Raw genomic sequence first — 8,174 nt, 5'->3', positions numbered from 1 at the left:
AGAGGTATCTAATAAGACTGGACCCTGGAACTGAAAAGCCAATCTGAATTTAGGCAGCTTCGCTCTCAACAGATCTGCTTAACCATATTCTCTCTGTTGATTGTCTTTGTTTCACTTGCAGAAATAATGTGGATTCATGATCACACTCCATAGTTCCTGAGTTTGGATTTTCATCATTCAAAAACCAACCTAAGAAAAACCTGAAGGACATAAGAAAAAAAAAACCTAAGAAAAACCTGTAAGAAAAATCTGATTAGATGAGTTTTTGGTAAGAGGTCCACTCTTGATCCAACAAATTCTGGCCAAGAGAGTGGGATTCAGAAAAACAAATAAGATCCCTGTGCCATTTAATTATGTAAATAAGAGAAAAAATTTAGTGTTGAAGGGCATATAAGGTAGGTAGATCATTTAAATGTGATTATGCAAATAACTAAATATTTTTAGCTCTTCATATTTTCTAACGTTGTTTTCATATGTATTTTCTAATTTTATCTCAATTGATACTTGTCACACCTTTACGTAGATATCATCCATTCTTAGGTTTAGATAAAGAAATAGTTGAAAAGACTGTGTAACTTGCCACACATCACACAGCTGGAATATGAAAAAGCTAGAACCACCCTCAGATATTCTGATGCCAAATTCAGTTCTCTTTTTCTTATTCTATAAGAACAGCAGTTTCTGGGCCTCCCCAGTGGCTCAGCGGTTGAGTGCTGGGTTGTGAGGCTGCCCGCAGCCTCTGCAGCACCGGTTCGAGGGTCCCACATGGCGCACAGACCTCTCTTGCCGCCCGCTGCTCCCCTCAGCAGTGTATTTCATCAGTCTGCCTGTTCTGCTCCCCCCTCTGGCTCTGGTGGATTCTCTCATCCTCCTGTGCTTCTGACTCTACCCAGCGCTTATATAAATAAATAAATAAATCTTTAAAAAAAAAACCCCAAAACAGCAGTTTCTGAATTTGTCAGTGTGCAGATCAACTTGAATATATGTTTATATTGTTCACTTTTTTCTAAAACATTACCTTCAGTCTCTTCTCTGAGAAGGTTACCCCCCATACCCCTACCAAATATGTCTGGGGAACCTTAAATGTTACTTCCCATGTGTTCCCAAAGCGCTTGAACAGCTAGACTCACCATGAAGTGTCTGCTTTATTCAGCTTTCCCTACTATTTCTCCTTGCATCAATTTCCACTGCCCATGAAGGGTCACAAAGACCCTCACCCTGCCTCTCCTAGTAAGAATCTTACCGAGGCGTATGATGGTCTTTCCAAAGAAGCTTTCATTGGTGTCCCCAAAGCTGTTCACAATGAAGTTGTAAGGCCTGTGAATGAGCCAATGGTCCTCCTCCCTGCCTCTCAGCACACTGGTTCACCTAGGCCAAGAAGAGCTCTGCGGTACTAAGTCCAACAAAATTTGTTGAAAGCAAATTTCCTCTGCTAACCCTGACCTCACTCTGTTAATAGCAGGACCAATAACGTCAAAGGGGTCATGTTCTGGATATCCCTTGCACCTCTCTGTCTTTCCCAGGCAGTGCTTCTCTTTCTTTCATTCACCCAACAGATATTTATTTAATGCAAGTAAGTGTGCCGAGTTTGGGAGATATAGTGGCCAACAGGATGTGCCAAGGTCTCTCCTCTCATCAAACACACTTCTGATCAAGGGAAAGGGAAGGACAAACAGAATGAACAAATAGAATAATCCCTGATAGAGAAACGGTGTATCAGGATACCAGGGCAAACAGTCACTGGTGAGATGACATACAAGTTTAAATGGGGTAGTTCTTTTAAGTATTGGCATAATCTGTAAATTTGATTTATATGAAATATATCTATTACTGTGAAATATGAAGGCAGAACATTTGGGGCCATGGGAACACTGAGTATAAAGGTTTTGAAGAGGAAAGTGTGTTATCTTTTTGTAATAAGAAGACTGGAGAGTCCAGAGAATGATAGGAGGCAAAGTCAGAAAGGAATGTAGGGGCTGGGCCACGGATTTTGTAGTCTATAAGAATTGAACTTTATTTTAAGCACAACAGTAAACTGCTGAAGCTTTTTAGCAGAAAGCAGAATAGCTTTAAATGATCACTTTGTCTACTCTAGGAAAAATAAGACCTAAAACATCAAAAAAACTGAAACAAAAACCCAATACCCAAAACACTATTCCTTTCTTCTTCCTTCCTTGCACCATAAACAAATAAATACATTTTCATGCATATCAAGTCTTTTGGATACTTCTGGAGAAGACGGCAAAGATTTGCTGGCTAAACTGAAGTATTATCCAAGATTCTTATAGATGGGTACATTCCTTTTAACACACTAGATCCCACACACATACTCAGTGCTCTATAAGGCACTGGGTAGACATTATAAATGAAGTAACTCTTCCAAGAGTCTAAAGGGAGATAAAGGCAAGAAAAGAAACTATTCCAATCAGTTAAATTAATTATTTATTCTAGGCCCTGGTGACCTAGGGGTTAAGTCTCAGTGCTATCATCACTACAGCCTGAGTTCAATCCTCAGCCAGGGAACTAACCCACATATAGCAGCTAACCCACACTTGGCACAGCAGACCTCTCCAGTCTCACCTGCTGCTCCCCTTAGCAGTGTATTCTTACAAATCACCTCCCAAACATAGTGACTCAAATCAACAAACCTTTATCATCTCACAATTTCTGTGGTTCAGGATTTTGGGAGTGGTTTAGCTTTGTGGTGTTAGCTCTGAGTCTCTCGTAAGATTGCACCCAAGTGTTGGCCAGGGCTGGATAAGCTGAACATTTGACTAGGGAGACTCAGCTTCTAAGATGGCATCTCACACTGCTTTGTTGGAAGCCTCAGTTTTGTGTAATGGGACAGCTCCATAGAGATGTTCAAGTTTATTCATCACACTACAGCTAGTGTCCCCAGAAAGAGCAATCCAGGAGAAAGCAAGGAGGAAAACAGTCTTTTTATGACTTAATCTTAGAAGTAACACCCAGTAATTTCCACCACAGTCAGTTCTGTAGAAATGAGTCGTTAAGTATAGCCCACACTCAAAGGAAGGACATACAAGCTTCACAGAGGAAAGGCAGAAGTGTCAAAGAATTACGAACACACTGTATCCTTTAAAGCTACCATGCACAAATATGATAAAGTAACACTACGGGGGCAAAAGTGAAATGTTTAACCTAGGCTTGTAGAATCCTAATTCTCACGAAAAGTTGAGATGGGCAGTCATGATGCTGGGGAGTTGTAAGGCACGTCAGCAGAAGGAAGAACTAGGGAAATATCCTTTCAGGTAAAAAAGTGTGCTGCATTAACAAAACTCAAGTAAGCATTTCCTGAATATATGATACTATCATTAGTTAAATAGCACTTTATTTTATAAACTACCATGCGAGGAAAAATGCTGCCCTTGAAATATGATGAACCATTGATTGTAAAAACATCTTCATTTTAGAGCTATAAAGACATGAAATAAAAGCACAATTGAGAACTGATGAAATTGTTCATTTAATATTGGTAAGGCCTTGAATGAGGTCAGAGAAGGTGGAGTTTGAAATACATAAGGTAACAGAGGCTAGCAGATGAGGGGTCCTAGAAATCTGCACATAGAGCATTAAACTAATTTTCAGTCTTAGACTTTTAAACTAAATACTGACTAACAGATCTGTACTTTAGATGGATCGTGTGGCTACAGTGTATGACATGAACTGGATGAAGGCGAGGACACCAGTTAGGCTTTGGTTACAGTAAAAACCCAGCGTGGATAAGATGGTGACTTGAGCAACAGTCAGTGGCAGTAGATAGAATGTAGAGATATTAAAGAAAGACTCAACCAGAGTTAGTGATTAATTGGATGTGGGGCTGGCAGAAAGGAGAGTGAGCTCTATACTATTAAAACATTGCGCCACCATAAATTTTACACAATGACAATACATAGAGTTCTAATACCTTTCTGATTGTTATTAATTACCATTATTGGCATCATTATTCTTATCACTTCATATTTTATTATCTCGCTGCGACTAGCTGAATTCATGTTATTTAGAGAGACAGAATGATATAGTGAAAAGTGTAGGGACTTGGGAGGCAAAAGAGATATCACTATGCAATGCTGGCTTTATCCTGCATAGCAGGTGAATTTGGGCAAGATATATGACCTCTCCAAGATAGTTTCCTTACATTTTACATGAGGATGCAATGCCTCCCCTGTGAGTTGTTGTGTGGAACAGGGAAAGTTGATATTAAGTGTCTGACTTAGTGCTTCGTTGCCTGACATGCAGTGGGCACTCAATTAATGGCCGCTATTATTATAACATTCATACAGCACTTAATTTTACAAGGCAAATGACCATTTAGTTGGTTATTTTTCATAGCAATTTTATGTAACAATGGAGAAGGTAATGAAAAGGGATGAAGTCATTAACACTGATACGGGATAAAGAGATTCATACTACTGCTTCTACTCTAGGCAGCCAAGACCAGTATACCATATAGGCCATATATGTTCAAGAATCTACCCTGACCTTGGGAAGGGGATAATTTTGCAAAAGATGACTAATTTTCTTAAAGACTAATTTCATTGTTAAGTAAGTTTAAGAAATGCTGGGCTTTGTTAAACCAGTTTCTTTTCTTGCAGAATTTACCAGAGCTTTAAATATTCTCCAGTGTGCAGTAAATCTCTGAGAAGTGAGATGAGGTACAGCCTCCTCCAAACTTATTTGAGACTAGTTTTCTAGTCTCAAGAACACAAGTTTGGGAAATTTTGCAACAGACTATATTTCCTTAAATATCTGTATCTCATATGTATATTCTTTTTTTTTTTTTTTGAAGATTTATTTATTTATACAAGCACTGGGTACAGTCAGAAGCGCGGGAGGGTGAGAGAATTCACCAGAGCCAGAGCGGAGAGCAGAACAGGCAGACTGACGAAATACACTGCTGAGGGGAGCAGCGGGTGACAGGAGAGGTTTTCACACCATGTGGGACCCTCACCTGGCGGCCGGGGATCGAACTGGCGCTGCAGAGGCTGCGGGCAGCTTCGCAATCCAGCACTCAACCACAGCGTCACTGGGGAGGCCCTGTATATTCTTTTTTACCCAAGTTAGAAATAGTCACCATATCTAAGAAACACAGTAAAACTTTTTTAATCATGACTCAAGACAAGATTATCTTAAAACCACTCACATATATAGAAATTTTAATTTTTATTTCTTGACATTTATTGTCAGGAAAAATGTGCACAGAAATTAAAAATCACCCATTCCCATTTTATTTTTATGTGCATATAGGACAAGTTAAATGATTCCTATGGGTAATGAGATTATACATCTATAATAGATATAAAGAAATTTCTCCATGTATATATTTAAACCTTGCACAGGTATAAATGCCAAAACAGTGAATAAACATCTTTAAAAATATGTCTCTACCATTCTTACCTATTTAGTTGAAACATATCAGAGAGATACATAGGCATATACACTTAAGTACCACTGCTAATTATAGCAACATACATACAACACTGAAATACCACAGAATCAGGGTGAGCAGAGCAATACTACCCAGAAATAAATAAATCAATAAATCAGTGATTGTCTATCAAATTTCATCTTCAAGTAGCACTGATATTAACATCAAATCTATTATCTGTGATTGAGAGGGGATTAAAGAGTTTGGTCTAGTTAGTTTTCTGACTCGTTACGCACTTCACAATACACCCAAAGGTGGCCTCACCTTCTTTCTCAGTGAATATCACTAAAAAGGCTGGATGGCCTTGTTGGCATTTTACCACATGGTTTTCATAGTCTGCATCTTTAGTAGACTGTCAAGCATCATATATTTGATTTGGATAACTCAATGTATAGCCAGTATATTTTCCACTGACTCCTAATCATGGCTTATGGAATTGATCTTTCTTCCAAAATAACATGCCTTTTGCAGTACAGACCTACACCAATGAAACCCTCATCACTCCAAAATAGGCTCTTGGTGTTAAAATAGTTTATCTACATATTTCCAGAATGACAATGGCTTCATGTAGCCCACTCACTTTTTTTTTTAACTTGCTTTATAGCAAGTCTTTGTGTCTATTTTCAAAAGCATATGTACTGTATATTATATTCCATCCAACAAGCTCTCCCTGTGCAGTGATCCTTCGTATCATTGCTACAAATTGTCGGTGCCCCAGCGAAATGAAGATATTGATTTCACCATAACTCCTTTCACCACCTCCATAGGAGGCTCTTTCTTCAGATACAGAAAATGCATTAAAACCCCATGCTGTCACGAGGTAGATTAATGCCCTTGTGTCACAGCTCTCCTTGGAAACTGCATCAAACACCAAGCATTAGAACTGGATTAGGAGTCACTGAGACCTTTGAACATCCCAAGATTGCCATTCTCTTCTGTCCCATGTGAACAATAGCTCCATTTGCAAATAGAGTCATGAAAATAAAAATGCCTGGGGACGGTAATGCACAGATGCCCTCATGTCAGGTCTTCACACACAAAGCAGAATGGACAGTCATATGGGAGGTGAATCAGACAGCATATAATCAAACTGGGTAAGAAAAGGCAGAAACTGGAGAATGTCAGATAGCTGAAAATGCTTTTGAAATATAACACAATAAAATACATCTAGGAAAAGGAATAATTAACCTGAGTGACTTCTTGACCCATCGGAGTTTCCATTCTCAAGAGAGTTCATCCAATGTTTGCTTTGTCAGCTCAGCTTTCTATGAAAAAAAGCTTTTGCTGCTTCCTAGTTAAATCTCTACTTGCTTATTATCCCTCAGAAGTGATCCTAACTCAGTAATCCCCAATAGACATCTTGTGTTTTCATCTCTAATTTAGCAGGACCCTCATTTCAATTTCTTCCCAGAACCCTTTAAACAGGCTTGGCATTTCTACCACCATAAAAGCCATCTCTCTTTTCTCCTTATAATAGAAAAGAACCTCTTCTTCTGGACAGAGAGGCAGTGTTTGTTAGGGAGAAGGTAATTTGTCCCTTAAGAAGAAATAGTTGATGTAAATCCCATGATTTTCTGCTAATGACATTGATGAATGTCCCAGGGATTCAGAACTTCACAGATAGGAACCAAAGAATGTTCATAAGGTGACTTGTTGTTGCCTTGCAAGCTAGGTAATACACAGTTCCAAGGGGCATCATGCACAAGTGCGGAAGCATTTTTGGTGTCTACTGCATGCCTACAGTTCATAATTGGAGCTAACACATATGGCAGTCCTACTCTTCACAAGCCACATAAGACCAGTGAAAGATTGGGTAGGGTAGAATAGGGGAGAGTAGGGTAGGGTAGGTACATGGACTTAAAAGCTGTATTGTATAGGGTTGGTGGGAAATGAAGATAACACTTGCATGTGTGGGCACTGTGACTCTAAACGGAAGGAGAGAGGTGGCATTAGCAAAGGTTCACGGTGTGTGGAGATTTTGCTAGAATTTATGATTAGTTTTTTTTCTTTTTAAATTTTTTTTAATTGAGGTAATGTTTGGATACCCCCAGCAGGCATTGCCACTGTAGTGCACCAACCACCAAATCACCCACAGTCCACCACAGTCTGTTGTGTTTTTTTCCTCTTTGTTCTTTACCCCTTCTCACCTCTCCTTTCTCTGGATACTTCAGTTCAGTGGTCAGCTTTCAATTCAAGGGTTATTTTTTAACTTTGTCCTTGTCTGACTCTTAGTTACTCTATATTCCACATATCGGTGACACCATCTGGTATTTATCTAAAATTGTGGAACGTTTCATGAATTTGTGTGTCATCCTTGCTCAGGGGCCATACTATCTTCTCTGTATTATTCCAATTTTAGTATATGGGCCGCTGAAGCAAACACAAGATAGCCCTCCCTCCCTCCCTTCCTCCCTCCCTCCCTCCTTTCCTTACTTTGGTATTTATTTAGTTATGTAATATATTTTTTACATCATTTTTCAGTTTTGCACAATGTATGCATTTTCATCATGGTTATAGTCCCCATACAATTCCCACTCCCCCTTGTTTTCATCATACTCCCTCCCTCCCCCACTCCCCATACTGTGTCTCTGGTTTATAGTTGCTTGTTGATTTTGATTTTTACTTTATTACAATTAGTTTTTCTCCTGGTCCCTCATTTAGGTCTTCTAAATTCCTGCTATGAGTGCAAATACCATCTGGTATTTTTCTTTTTCTTTCTGGCTTATTT

At 39.1% G+C, this 8,174-nt stretch overlaps 1 non-coding gene across 1 annotated transcript; it reads right to left on the bottom strand.

The window, feature by feature from the left end:
• Window positions 1-7,723: 7,723 nt before the first annotated feature.
• Window positions 7,724-7,829, bottom strand: LOC119251664 (U6 spliceosomal RNA). The gene has a single exon (XR_005126561.1). It is a non-coding gene; the product is annotated as a U6 spliceosomal RNA (small nuclear RNA).
• Window positions 7,830-8,174: the final 345 nt, after the last annotated feature.

Source organism: Talpa occidentalis, unplaced genomic scaffold (assembly GCF_014898055.3).
Source record: "Talpa occidentalis isolate TD23 unplaced genomic scaffold, MPIMG_talOcc4v2.1, whole genome shotgun sequence".
In the NCBI taxonomy this organism is placed as follows: Eukaryota; Metazoa; Chordata; class Mammalia; order Eulipotyphla; family Talpidae; genus Talpa; species Talpa occidentalis.
Note: the sequence above shows the minus strand (reverse complement) of the source record. Positions and strands in the feature narration are given on the sequence as shown.